We start from the raw sequence: 14586 nt of genomic DNA, 5'->3' as shown, positions 1-14586 counted from the left end.
AACAGCTACCTGTGTGCATTTAAGAGGCATTGATTAGTTATTAAAGAAAATGTTCTCTTTGGTGCCCCAGAAATTTTCATACTCGAGGGCAATAGAGCACAGTAAGACTTGAGGAGTGAAGAATATGTCTTTATTTTGTATAGTGAGAAAAAGTCTTTGGTTAGAGCAAGTACAGAAATCTCAAATTGATTACTTTAAAATTGTATTTGCCTGCATACTCCTTGAATGTAAATATTCAGATTTCTAAATATTAATGTTTCACAGACTAAGGAGTTCAATGTTGGAATTTCATTGTATTTTATTTTCCTGAAATTGAATGAAACCATGATTTGCAGTTTTTTTATACATATATTTTGTTGCAAATACAGCCTATTTGTTACAGACCTATCACTCATTGTTTATAATTGGTAGTAGTAGTATTAATATTATTACTGCTGTCACTATTACTATGCTCCTGCTATGTGTACCATTAGAATGTCAGAGTATATAATTTATGCCTAAGGAAAATGAAACATAGGAGTGAAGAAGGGATGATATACAATGCATTTACTATTATGGGTTTGTTTTTTTTTTGGTAAAACCTAAAATTCACTGATCTTTGGTCTTGTTTGGAAGAAAACAAGATTATGGATAAGAGAATAAACATCCAATTCAACTTTTGTGTGTTTTTAAAATCATTTATTATTTATTTATTTTTGTTCATGTAATTTTTATACAATTTTTAAAGGTTACACTCCATTTACAGTTTTTAACAAAATACTGGCCGTATTCCTGTGTAGTACAATACATCCTTGTAGCTGTATAGCACATGGTACCTAATTCCTCTCACTTCCCCAACCCTGTATTGCCCCTCCTACTTCTCCACTGGTAACTACTACTTTGTTCTCTATATCTGTAATTCTGTTTTTTTTATATTTATTACTTTGTTGTATTTTTTAGATTCAACATAAAAGTGATATCATACAATATTTGTCATTCTCTGTCTGACTTATTTCACTTAATGTAATGCCCTGTAAATCCATCTATGTTGCTGCAAATGGCAAAATTTTGTTCTTTTTTATGGCTAGGTAGTATTCCATTGTGTGTCTGTGTGTGTGTGTTTGTGTTTGTATATGTACCATACCTCCTTTATCCATTTCTTAACAGTTGTAAATAGCATTGCTGTGAACATTGAGATTCATGTATCTTTTCTAATTAGTGTTTTGTGGGTTTTTTTGGATATATACCCAGAAGTGGAATTGTTCGGTCATATGGTAGTTGTATTTTTAGCTTTTTGAGGAGCCTCCATACTGTTTTCCATAGTGGCTACACCAATTTACATTCCTGCCAGCAGTGTATGAGGGTTCCCTTTTTTCTGCAGCCTCACCGACATTTGTTATTTGTGTTCTGTTTAATGATAGCCATTCTGATAGGTGTGTAGTGTTGTCTCATTGTAGTTTTCATTTGCATTTCCCTGATTATTAGTGATATTGAGCATCTTTTCATGTGCCTAAATAGCCAAAATAATCTTGAGAAAGAACAGAGCTGGAGGAATCAGGCTTCCTAATTTTAGACTACTCTACAAAGCTACACAGTAATCAAACAACATGGTAGACACATAGATCAATGAAACAGGATAGAAAGCCCAAAAATAAACACATGTACTTACCGTCAGTATATCTGCTACAAAGGAGGTAGGAATATACACTGGAGAAAAGGCATTCTCTTCAATAAGAGGTGCTGGGAAATCATTCTCTAAAGCCATGTACAAAAATAAACTCAAATGGATTAAAGACCTATTATGTAGGACTGATACTATGAAACTCCTATGGGAAAATACAGGCAGAACACTCTAACATGAATTGCAGCAGAATTTTTTTGGATTTGTCTCCTAAAGTAAAGGAAATAAAGGCAAAAATAAGTCAATGGGAACCAATGGAAGGAACTTGAAAGCTTTTTCACAGCAAAGGAAACCATTGGTAAAATGAAAAGATAGCCTACTGAATGGGAGAAAAATATTTGCAAATGATATGACTGATAAGAGATTAGTGTCCAACATATATAAACACCTCATACAACTCAACATCTAAAAAACAAACAGCCTGATTAAAAAATGGGCAGAAGAACTGAATACTCATTTTTCCAAATAGGAAATATAGATAGCCAACATCCAATTGTTTTTTTATCTCTTGAAATTAATGAATCCTGTTATTTTTGTTGCATTTGCTTTATAATTTTAATTAAAAATATAAATCATTACATATAAATTTGAAATATTTCATTTTTACTCTTTCTAGACTTAATTTTTATTCTTCTTGGAACCAACTATGACAGAGTATGTGGGTGGTAAAATCTTATGTTAAATTTTAAATATCTATATTTAGGTGGATTTTATTGGTTGAATCTTATTTTTTACTGATTAAAAGTCTTCTTCTAGTCTCATTTGGTTGCTGTTTAATATTTTTTCTCCCAACTTTTAAGATTTTTCTCTTTATTCTGGATAGTTTATCATTTCACTATGATATACCTGTGCATTAAAGAAATGTGTTCCTTTTGCTTGGTAATTGATGTGCTCTCCATCTGAAGAAGACAAATGGAGTGGCCATGACAGTAGTGTATGAAGATGACAGATGAAGAAACCATCTGTTTCTCATCAATTTTGAAAAAAAAAGTTCAGCTGAGATTGTTCAGATACTACTTTTCTATAATTCTTGCTCTTCACTATTGCTAGTTTCCCAGTGGATGGGGCTGGACCTCCTTAGCTGAACTTCTTTATCTGTGTATCTCTTTTATAACTTACATATCTGTGGCCTGCCTAAAGTAAATCCCAGTTTTGAGGGTATTTTTAAAATAATTATGTGTGTATATATACATAGACATAGATACAAATTTCTATCTCTACACACACACACACACACAAGCTGGAGTCATTATTCTTTATATACAGTTTCAAAAATCTTGCTATATTTTCTATTATTTTTATGTGTGTGCACATATATGTGTGTGTACACATATTCTGTCATCATTTTGACAGAGTTGGAATTTCACATGTAAACTCATATCATCTTGACTAGAAATCTGCAGTTTAAAATGTTGGAGTGTTTTCCTCAAGTGACAGTATGGAAATGTTTTAATAATATTTGAGATAGTTTCATTTTAAATCTTGATAATTTTGTTTCTCATAATATTTTTGGTATAGTTTAAAATCCAAGAGAAGATTGAAACAAATATTGTGCTTTGTGCTCATGGTAAGTTAATAGGAGGTGATAAAAAGCATGATGGTTAAGACCAGAATTTCAAGTGAAAGCTTCCTATATTCCCATTTGATTCTAACTGTGTGCCTTTGGGCAATTCACTATTTTTCTGCCTTGAATTCCTTATCTTAAAATATGGATATTAATATTTTCTCATGGCATTCCTCCAAGGATTATATGTATATGTGTATATTATATATATCTCTATTTGTCTGTCTGTCTGTCTGTCTATCTGTCTGTCTATCTATCTATCTATATGGCACTTTGAAAAGTGCTTAACACGTAGAAGTAAATGGTAAGCCTTGAGTAATTACCAGGTCCTGTTAGCATAGGGTTAATATTGGCAGTTCTACACTTATAGTGGTGTAGACACTGTTACCACAATTTGGATAGTTGGTAGGAATGCTTTTAAGAATCAGCAATTTTGGTTGGTCTGAATTTTAAAAATGCATCAAGGCAAGTTTTGTTTTTTCACATTTCTCTTTAAAAAGATGAAATAAAAAAAGATTTTACTGTAATGCCCCAATCATCTAGTTCATTCAAACAATGGCTATAAATCATATACAGAAAAATATAAATAATATAGCAAGTATGTTCTACTTACACCTGGTAAGTAGTTGCAAGCAATATTTTTTCTCTAACTCCAGTTAATTTTGCATTCATGTGAAAATCCTGATTTACATCAAGACTAAAAACTTCCTGTTCTTATCTTTTTATTCCTTATTTTTAAATGATTGTTCTTGCTACTTCTTATATGAAGCCAGTGGATCTTTGGGACTATACATTTTCTACCCTTTAGGCATTCTATCATCAAAATCTCTAAGGAACAACTTCCAAATAATGTAAGATTCTGATCTTGTCTAATTTGATGATTTATCTTTTTTATGATTCAACTATATTCAGATCCTGCTTTTTTCCCCATTCATATGGCTAAATATAGAAAGAGTAGTGTGACATCAAAATTCTCTTCAAATGTCTTTTATGTTAATCAGGAAAAGTCATGGCAACTTGTCTTAGATGTATTTATTTTTAAGTGCTTACTATGTAAAAAGTACTATTCCAAGCCTCAGGATCCTGTATAAGTAATGTAGTTTATATTCTAGTGGGTTTAGTGTGGTGATAAACAAATGAAATAGTATCTAAATAATAAGTTACGTGGTAGTAAGTTTTAAATTGTAAGATGTACTATGTAACATACTCTATACAATGAGGGAAGGTGTTAGAGTTTTGTTCAGTTTCTTATATTTATGTTATTATAGAAATGTTAGCATTTTACAGATAGCCATGGCTTTCAAAAAAGACTGTTCTTACATAGACTTCACTTCAGATTTCACGTTAGTATTTAAAAATTTGTTACTAAGTTACTTGTTTAGTATTGCCTATGTAGAAATTATTGTGAAAATTCTACAGAAGTTTGGGAGGGAGTGCTAAATCAAATTTATGCTACACAATTAAATAAATAGGCTGAAAAAATGACCACATAGTAGTTTATCAACAACTTCCTTTAAAAAGATTACCAGATTATTTTGAAACTAGATATAATAATAATTATTATATAACATTTTCTTGACTAGATCTATAGTTATTTAATTAATTTATATAATTTAAAAGTGCTTATTCAATATATTTACTGTTTACGTTTATCACTCAAACTCTATAATCTGTGTTTTACAATACTGATTACCTTTTCATCACAAATATTAGCCAGTCAGCATTTCTTGATACCCAAGTTATCAGAAACTTGTACCAGTTCCTTCTCAAAACTTTAATAATATACCTAAATGACCTTAGATTTTCTGTCCTCACCCAGCTGTCAGTTCAAAATGCCTGAGGCTGAAATAATATTTCTTGCCTGTGGCAACCCCATGCCACCTGCCCCAACTTGAACCACCCTCACTTTCTCTGTCTCCCAGAACTTCCATGGATTATATCATATTCTATTTGATTTTTTAGGTTGAATTTAAACTCCAGGTTAAGGTCATTCCTCAGTGTTGATTTGTATTTCCTTTGCCTTTCTCCTTTTTAATATACAGACTCTCATATTTCAATTTGCAATGGTTTTTTCTTCTCCGCCTTCTCATCGGTATTCCCTTTAGTAATGAATTATTTAATGACTTTTAAGACTGACGTGCTATGAGTTTGTCCATTGTTCCCTGTAGAAGCATAAATCCCACATAGCTCAGTTACTTTTAATTCTGTAGTCCTACTGAAATAAAGTCAATAATACAACCCTGACATATAAGACATCTTAACACTGGTTTTTGGTCATCTGGCTTAGTTATTAAATTTTCTATCTTACAGGGGATCCATAAAGTATTACCTACATTAAAATAACGTAGTAAAATAAATCTAACACATAAAATAAAATAAATCTAACATCACATTGTTGTTGTTAAATAATAAAAATGATGATTTCAATTAAATTATCTAGAAACGCCTCTCATTGTTAGGGGAATTGTAGGAGTTAGATTGTGTCACATACGACAATTCTAATTTACAGAAGGATTGATTTAAAAACAATGAATTGTGGGATTTATTTTTCTGTATAAAAAAAGACTAATGTCAATATGAGTAAAATACTAGATTCATACATACTAGGTCTTATTTACCTTTGTAGAAGCTCAGGCTACCTTTTTTTCAGGACCTTATTAATCACATAGATTAATAAGAAACACACTATTTTAATGCACAGAGTTGGAGGAGCTGTCTAAATATACTGTTCTCAATGTAAAGCATTTATGAATACAAATCTCTCTAAATATAAATCATGTACAAATAGAAAGTAATTCTTGTGTTTTTGAATAATAAAAACTCAGAGGTCATTTTAGTCTTTGCTCTAACTAACTAGAAAGGATATCAGTACAACCAATTTATAATTATGCATGTGAGAATTATCCATTTGATTATAAAAATAATACGTTTTAAAAACCCAAATTAGCTTGTATTTAATATCCTTGTGGATTCTCCCACCTCATCATTATTTTCAAAATGAGTATTTTAAGTTCTGAAAAATTGCCTTAGAATGACTGCTAGGTTTACCTATGTCCTTCATTGCAAGTCTTAAAACAATTTAAATAATGGAGCATCTACATGTGTAAGGATGCATTCCAAATGCTGTAGAAGTCCAGATCTCTCATAGACCAGTTTAATATATTACCAAGGAAATACAAGTTTAAAAGAACTAAAGAAAGATTTTATGCGTGTCTTTTTTTTTATTGTAGTATAGTTTATAATGTGTCAACTTCTGATGTACAGCATAATGTTTCAGTCATACATATACATACATATATTCATTTTCATATTCATTTTAATTATAAGTTACTACAAGATATTGAATATAGTTCCCTGTGCTATACGGTAGAAACTTATTGTTTACCTACTTTACATATAGTAGTTAGTATTTGGAAATCTTGAACTCCCAATTTATCCCTTCCCACCCACTTCCCCCGCTGGTAACCATAAGTTAGTTTTCTATGTCTGTGTCTATGTTTCTGTTTTATAAATAAGTTCATTTTTTTTTTAAAGATTCTACATATGAGTGATATCATATGGTATTTTTCTTTCTCTTTCTGGCTTACTTCACTTAGAGTGACAATCTCCAGGTCCATCTGTGTTCCTGCAAATGACATTACTTTATTCTTCTTTATGACTGAGTAGTATTCCATTGTATAAATATACCACAGCTTCTTTATCTAGTCCTCTGTCCATGGACATTTAGGTTGATTCCATACTTTGGCTATTGCAAATAGAGCTGCTATGAACACTGGGGTGCACATTATCTTTTTTGAATTAATAGTCCCCTCTGAGTATATGTCCAGTGGATTGCTAGATCATATGGTAAGTCTCCTTTGAGTTTTTTGAGGAATCTCCATAGTTTATTCCATAATAGATGCACCAAAACACATTCCCATGGCTGTGACCAAGAGGTGAACCCTCCTTATTGAGCATTTGACCTATTTGGGCTAAGTTTAACAGAAGAGCAGCATTTAGGTAATGGAATATACTAGCTATCACTTCTGTCTCTAAGCCAAATTCCACACCTAAATTGTCTTTTATAACCTAGGCCAGTCCCAGAAAAGAATCACAAAGACATTGGCACAATAATGCTGAAATTTTTCTGAAGATCAAAATTCCTTAACAAGTAGAATAATTTTTCTTCAGATAAAAAGACACTGTCGTGTTCTTTCATGGAAGACTCAGTGGCCATCCTGCAATCATCTTAAAGGCTTTTAGGAATATAGGACATGTGATTCCCCAAATCCCTGTTTAGATTAATGTTAGGCATCAACATTTCTTTTCAGTAGTGGCAGAGAAAGATTTCTCCTCCACCCCCACTACCCTCCAACTTCCAGGAAGGAAATTCCATGATTGTTCTTCAGAATTAGCAAGAAACACAATTTGGAACAGAAAACAAAAGGACTTGCTATATCTGGGTGATTATTGACTATAGCAGGGTAGATAAGATGTGGAAATCTGGGAAAAAAAGATGTTATCAATGAAGCTGTGAGATGAATGGGAAAATGAAGGTTGAATCCTGGCACCACTTTGTCAATAAAGTCTACACTTATAAGTATGAAGGTGTTATAAGAAGCTTATATTTAATATAGTATAAAGTGAATTGGAATTCCTCATTAAGATGGTACAAGAATAAAATTTAGCACTGCTCATATAGAAAAAAAATAGAATGAAGATAAACAGGGAAATATCATAATTATACATGCAAAAATCAAAATGCCAACTTACTAAATTTTCTAAAATGCAATTGAAAATGATAATGTTCCTGGTAAAACCTGCCCTGTTTCATTTGTTTTCATTAAAGTCTCACATTGCTGAGTTACATGAGGGTTCACCTGTACTGCCGTGTTGATAGTGATTACCCAAGTTTCATAAGATATCAAAAATATATTTATATAAATTAGAACACAGGAAAGATTACATAACTTTAACTTTGAATTAGAAGTTGGGGCCGTCCTCCCCCCTCTCCCCCGGGCCTCCTGGGCCGGCCCGGCCCCCCTTTTCCCCTCCCCCTTCACGCCGCCTCTGCCACGATGCCCCTCTCTGTGCCCGGGGCCAGGCTCAGGCTTCTCACCCCACATCCCTGGCCAGGCTGGCCGTCATCAACTGAGGGCTGGTCTCCTAGAGCCTGGAGTTCAGTTCCCCAGCAGAAAACTACACGGTGTGCGAAGGTGACCCCACCACCCTCAGCTGCTTCATCGATGAGCATGTGACCCGAGTGGCCTGGCTGAACTGGCCCGACATCCTGTACGTGGGCATTGATCGCTAGGCCAGCGACCCACGGGTGCGGCTGCTCACCAGCACGCCGGAGGAGTTCTCCATCCTCATCACCCAGGTGGAGCTGGGCGGTGAGGGCCTCTACACCCGCTCCTTCCAGGCCCGCCCCCAGCTGCACACCACTCAGGTCTACCCTATCCTCCACGTCCCCGCCCGCGTGATGAATCTCTCTTCTCCTGTGATGGCGGATGAGGGGAGCAACGTGAACCTGCTCTGCCTGGCTGAGGGGCGGCCAGAGCCCACAGTCACCTGGGGCAGCTCCGAGACGGCTTCACTTCTGAAGGGGGAGATTTTTGAGATTTCCGACATCCAGCGGGGCCAAGCTGGAGAATACGAGTGGGTGTCTCACAATGGGGTTAACTCTGCACCCAACAGCCACCGCGTGCTGGTCACAGTCAACTATCCTCCGACCATCACGTCCGTGACCAGCGCCCGAACGGCCCTAGGCCGGGCCGCCCTCCTGCATTGCGAAGTCATGGAGGTGCCGCCAGCGGATTTCCAGTGTTACGAGGAAGGCAGACTGCTCCGCAGTGGCACGGCCGAGGGCCTGAAGGTGCAGACGGAGCTCACCCGCTTGATGCTTCTCTTTGCCAACTGAGCGTCCGGCATTATGGCAACTACACGTGTCGCGCAGCCACGTGTAGTGGAATGTCCGGCGCCTCCATGCGGCTCCTGCGCTCAGAATCCCTGGAGAACTCAGCCCCAAGGTCCCCAGGGCCCCTGATCCTCCTCTCCGCCCTGGGCTGGCTGTGGTGGAGGATGTAGGAAGAACCGGTGCAGCTCGCCCCACCACCACCCCCACCCCCAGCGGCGAGAAGAAAAGTGGGAGTAAGCGCTGTGGGTCTGGAGGAAACAGAAGAGGTCTCGGCCGCCGAGGAAGAAGACAGAAAAAGGAAGACAAGGGGGAGAAGGAAAGATCTTCAGTGAACCCATCACTGTGAGGGATAACACAAAGTATTTCATCCTTCTACAGCCATTCTCGCCACCGTTCACCTTTCCGATTGTGACTCGCCCCTGGCCACCCCACAGCCCTCTCTTAGCTCAGGCTGTCAACTGGATTGTGCCTGTGAGGGGGCTCAGCACTCTTCCCTCCCTGACACCCCTACGTCCACTCTCCCCGACCCTGCTGTCTCCCACTCTGGCTGGAAATAGGTATGGGGGCTTCATGGTAGAAGCCGTGAGGAGAGGTTTTCCAGGCTCCCTGCTTTCCCAACATATGCACGTACACCGCTCCCTCCCCTCCGTGTTGAAAGGCTATCTCCTGGACAGGTTGGGAGGAGGGAGGGGCATCACTTTGTCAAGCTGCTATTCAGCCTTTTTGAGTGGGGGTTTCAGGATCTCCATCTTGGCTCTGGGCCTCCCTGCTGTCAACCGCCAGCTGCCTGTAGCCAGAGGCCCCATTACCAGCTCAGCGGCCTGAGACCGTCCCACTTTCCCCGTCTCTGTCCACCCTGGACTTTCTGGCCCCCTTCTGGGCCAATTGATACTTCCATCCAACTGTCAGGCTGGTGCCTGTTGTTTACCTGTGTGTCTCAGTGCTTTGCCCTTCCTCACCCCCACTCCCCTCGGCCGCTTGCAGTGGCAACCAGCTGCCTTCAGTGCTCATGCAGCCAACACACAGGTGTGGGCTTACTGGTCTCCCGCTCCCTGGCCTCTCCGCCAACCCAGCCTCCTGAAGGCTGACCTGACCGCCCTCACACACTCTCACACGCACACACAAAACCAGTGACTGTGACCAGCAATAGCCCCCTGGCTCCAGCTGTCCTGTAGTCAGTGACCAGCTGTAGTTCCCACCAAGGATGGGTAACTGTTGTCAGGAAGGGGGTCTGAGACTATAACGTCAGCTCCAATTGTAGGAATACCCCACCCTGGCACACTGCATCACACAAAGTGGGGGAGAGAGGCATCACACAGACATCCCGAGCCCAGACCAAGATGCCGAGTTACGAGCTCCAACTCCCAGGAGGTCCTCTATAAACACCCACCCTGAACTACACCACCTAGAGCTTGGGATGGGGAGAGAGGGTAGAGCAGGGGCAGGGGGACAAGGGGCAGTGACTGTATCTCAGACGGGGGCGTGGGCCCCATCCTACATTCCATTCCCGGGGTCCAGGGGAAAGGGAGGGGAGGAGGAGGAATGCAAGGGAGGGGGTGCGGGTGGCCCTGGTGGCCATGTGATCCAATTCACAGGGAGTGTTGAGACCACCATACCAATAAACACCTTTTTCCAAAGGAAAGGAAAAAAAAGAAGACGAGTTTAAGTCAAAATACTGTCACTTATTAAATATGTGTTTCCAATACAGTGACTTTAATTTCTAGGAGGTGGTTTTCTCATTTACAAAATGAGTATCACAAAAGTTAGCCTGTGAACCTCAGTGTGCTAAAATTACATCAAAATGAGGTCATGTGAATGCCAGTTATTTGGAAATTTTAAGGAGCTTTAAGATGTTATTGTGATATTTATTTATACTAGGTGATACTTATTAAAAAAGTGATATGGTTAAATATTTTGTTTGTGAAGTGTCAGAAAAGGACTGCTATGTAACTCACATACCTACAGAGATCCTGACATGCTTCTTAGTATGATACTGACATCCCCAGAGGCAATTACAGGACGAGTAGTTAGCGCACTAGTTCTAAATACCTCTCTTGTAAACGAATATTTGAACCGGGAATCTCCATGTTTCACAAAGTTTATGAGATTTTATAACCAAATAAGTGAAAAGTAAGGAGTAAATTATTTCAATGTATTAAGAATACAGTGCAGAGTTTTGCATTTTTATTATAATGATTTAGTACCTGTAATGGAGAACGTAAATCATAGCTAAACTTCAGCATTTTCATTTTAATTCCCCAAGTGAATTTTAATTAAAATACAAGATTATATTAATTTATTATTTATTAATTGATGTAATGTTTACAAGGTTTAGAAATTGTGTGGTTAATTAAGCGGAAGTGGAAGTTTCTTTTTTCCTTCATAACTTCATTTTATGAAGAAAATGAAGATTCCTTTTCTTCATAAACTTTTTCAGAATAGGTTTAGATTTACAGAAAAATCAGAGATGTATTTTGAGAGATTCCAGATATCCCACATCATTTCCTCTCATATCAATGCCTTGTATTAATATGGAACATTTGTCACAAATAAAGAACCTATATTGATACCTAATTATTAACTAAATTCAGATTTCTGTTTTGGTTTTTTTTTAGCCAATTTTTTTTTTGTGCTTCAGGGTCTAGTCCAGGATTCCATATTACATTTAGCTGTAATGTATCCTTTGGCTTTTCTTGGCTGCAATGATTTCTCAGACCTTTCTTTTTTAAAGACTACCTTGAGAGTTAAGGACTATTGGGACGCTGTTTTGTAGGACGCCTCTCTATTGGCATTTGTCTGATTTTTGTATCCCTCATGATCAAACTGAGGTTACAATTTTAGGGGAGGAAAAACCACAGAGTTAAGTGAAAATTGCATCCTGTCATATTAAGGGCACATAATTTAGCATGACTTTATGATTTATCACTGTTGTTGTTAACTTTGGTCACCTGGCTAAGGTAGTATTTTTCAGCTTTCTTCTGGTCAAGTTACACTTCTTCCCCTTTCCATAATGTACTCCTTGAAAAGAAGGCACTATGCATAGCCCACATTTAAGAAGTGGGGAGTTACACACCACCTCCATGCAGGTGGATTATCTATATAGATACTGGAATTCTTCTGCATGGGGTATTTGTCTCTTCTCCTCTGTTGATTTATGTGTTCAATAATTTATTTATATCAGGATAGACCTGTGGATATTTTTAAGCTTTGTGTTATATATAATTCAATACTATTTTATATTTCTGTGTTCAAATTATTTCAGCTTTGGCCATTTTGGAGCTCTTTCATTTGGCTCTTGGGTATGTCCCTTCATTTGTGTGTGTGCATGTGTCTGTGTTTAAGCACTTCCTTTTTGGCACTATGAAATGCTCTGGGCTAATCATATGTATTTGCTGCCTCAGTTCTAGAATCAGCCAGCTCGTCAAAGAACTTTATTTTTTTTTTAAATTGGAGAATGACATTAGAAACCAAACTTTGAGTCTAGGTGTGCTTGTTGCTACTGGAGTGACTTTGCATGTAAGCACTCTGAGCTGATAGCAAAAGGAACTATACATGAGCATAGTAACCTGTGGATCTAAACATATCTATAAATGCTTTTGTATGCAGCCATCTAGATTACATAAGCATTAGGTTATACTAATGTCTCCAATTTAATCTATCACTACATGGAACATTCTAGCCTTCCCCACTTTGCTTATCTGTAATCTCTCACTCCAACTTGTTTCCATTATCTGACATCCATTAACTTAACTGTTCAGTGAGTCCTAGGTAGGAATTATTAAAATTTGGGATCTTCAGAAATAAGTTTGAACACAATAGGTCTTATATAGTTATACTTACTGATTGGTGGAACCCTCAGAAATTTGGAATTTGCTTTACACATATGGCTGCTTAGATTGGTGCTATCCAGTGTGGACCATATACATATTTTAAGATTTTCTTGTAAAGACACTAAAAAAGTTAAAAGCAGTCAATGACTATATATATATATATATATATATATAGAGAGAGAGAGAGATAGATAGATAGATCGATACACACACACACATGTTTATAACTTATATAGATGGCAGTTTATCATTATTAACCCATGGATAACTACAATCAGGTGCTAATTTTATTTAAAGTGGTAAGGCAATTTATTTTGCCTTTAATCTTTCTTACAGAATCCACTCATTCCCAGTTTACTTTAGTCAACTTTCCCTCCTTTCTTCAATGCAGTTATTTCATACATATACAATAATTAGATTATGTCAAAATCTAGATTTTATTGTGGAATTTCTTGACTCTGAAATGATTTTTATTTGCATATATTAAGGCTGACTCTTAATGATAAATAAGTTCTGTGTATTTTGACAAAAGGATAATGTCATATATTCCCCTTTATAATATCACTCAAGATAATTTCACTCAGAAAAATTAAAAATCCCCTGTGCTTTACCTATTAACCTTTAACCTCAAACTCCTATTAACAACTGACATGTTATTATCTCTGTAGATTTCTCTTTTCCAAAATGTCATATAACTGTAATTTAAAAGTATGTAGGCTCTTCAGAGTTGCTTTTTTGGTTATCAGTATTCATTTAAAATTCATTCATGTCTTTGCATGGGTTATTACTTTTTAATTGCTGAATATTACTCCATTTTAATCAGTATAACATGGTTTATTTTTCCAGTGACCTATTGAAGGCTGTCTCTTGTTTTGGCAGTGATGAATTAAGTTGCTATAAATATTCACATGCAGATTTTGCTATTTTAAAATCAGTTAGTAAATACACAACAGCACTATTGTTAGAACATGAAGTAAGATTATACTCAGTTTTGTCAGGTACTGCTGACATTTCTTCCAATGTGGCTGTACTGTTCGCATTCCTATCAGCAGTGGAGGAGAGTCCCTGCTGTTCAACACACTCAGCAGCAGTTGCTATTTGGAATGTAGCCATCTTAATAGATAATGTGTAGTATCTCACAGTGTTGTAATTTGCATTTATCTAATAGCATATGATATTGAACATCTTTTCTTATGCTTATTTGCTATCTGTGTATCTTCACTGGAAAAATGTCTGGTCAGAGCTTTTCCACATTCCATAGTTGTATTGTTTGCTCTCTCACTGTTGAGTTTTAAAGATTCTTTGTATGTTTTGTCCTTCATCAGATAAATGTTTTGTAATACTTCCTCTTAGAGTATAACTTGACTTCACTTTCCAAGTAGCATCTTTTGCAAAGCCAAAAAATTAATTTTTAATAAAGTCCAACTTCTTTTTTCCTATCACGGATCTTGCTTCTGATTGTGTATCTAAAAGTAATAGTGAGTAATAACAGACATCCATGCCTTCTTCCTGATCTTAGATGGAAAGCATCCTGTCTTTTATCATAAAGTATGATGTTATATGAAAGGTTTTTTTTGCTCATGTTTTTTACCAAGTTCTTTACCCCTACCCCTCCCTAATTTGTTGAGAGTTTTTA

The 14586-nt window shown here is 36.9% G+C and overlaps 1 protein-coding gene and 1 pseudogene across 10 annotated transcripts in view; both read left to right on the top strand.

Moving 5' to 3' along the window:
• Positions 1-14586, top strand: part of LOC107035086 (ankyrin repeat domain-containing protein 26-like) — a 111723-nt gene that overhangs the window by 30093 nt on the left and 67044 nt on the right. The gene's annotated exons all lie outside the window — the stretch shown is intronic.
• On the top strand, positions 8282-9290 carry LOC102542602 (igLON family member 5 pseudogene; annotated as a pseudogene).

Source organism: Vicugna pacos, chromosome 17, assembly GCF_048564905.1.
Source record: "Vicugna pacos chromosome 17, VicPac4, whole genome shotgun sequence".
NCBI classification, from domain to species: domain Eukaryota; kingdom Metazoa; phylum Chordata; class Mammalia; order Artiodactyla; family Camelidae; genus Vicugna; species Vicugna pacos.
The sequence above is the reverse complement of the archived record's forward strand: the minus strand, read 5'-3'. Positions and strand labels throughout refer to the sequence as shown.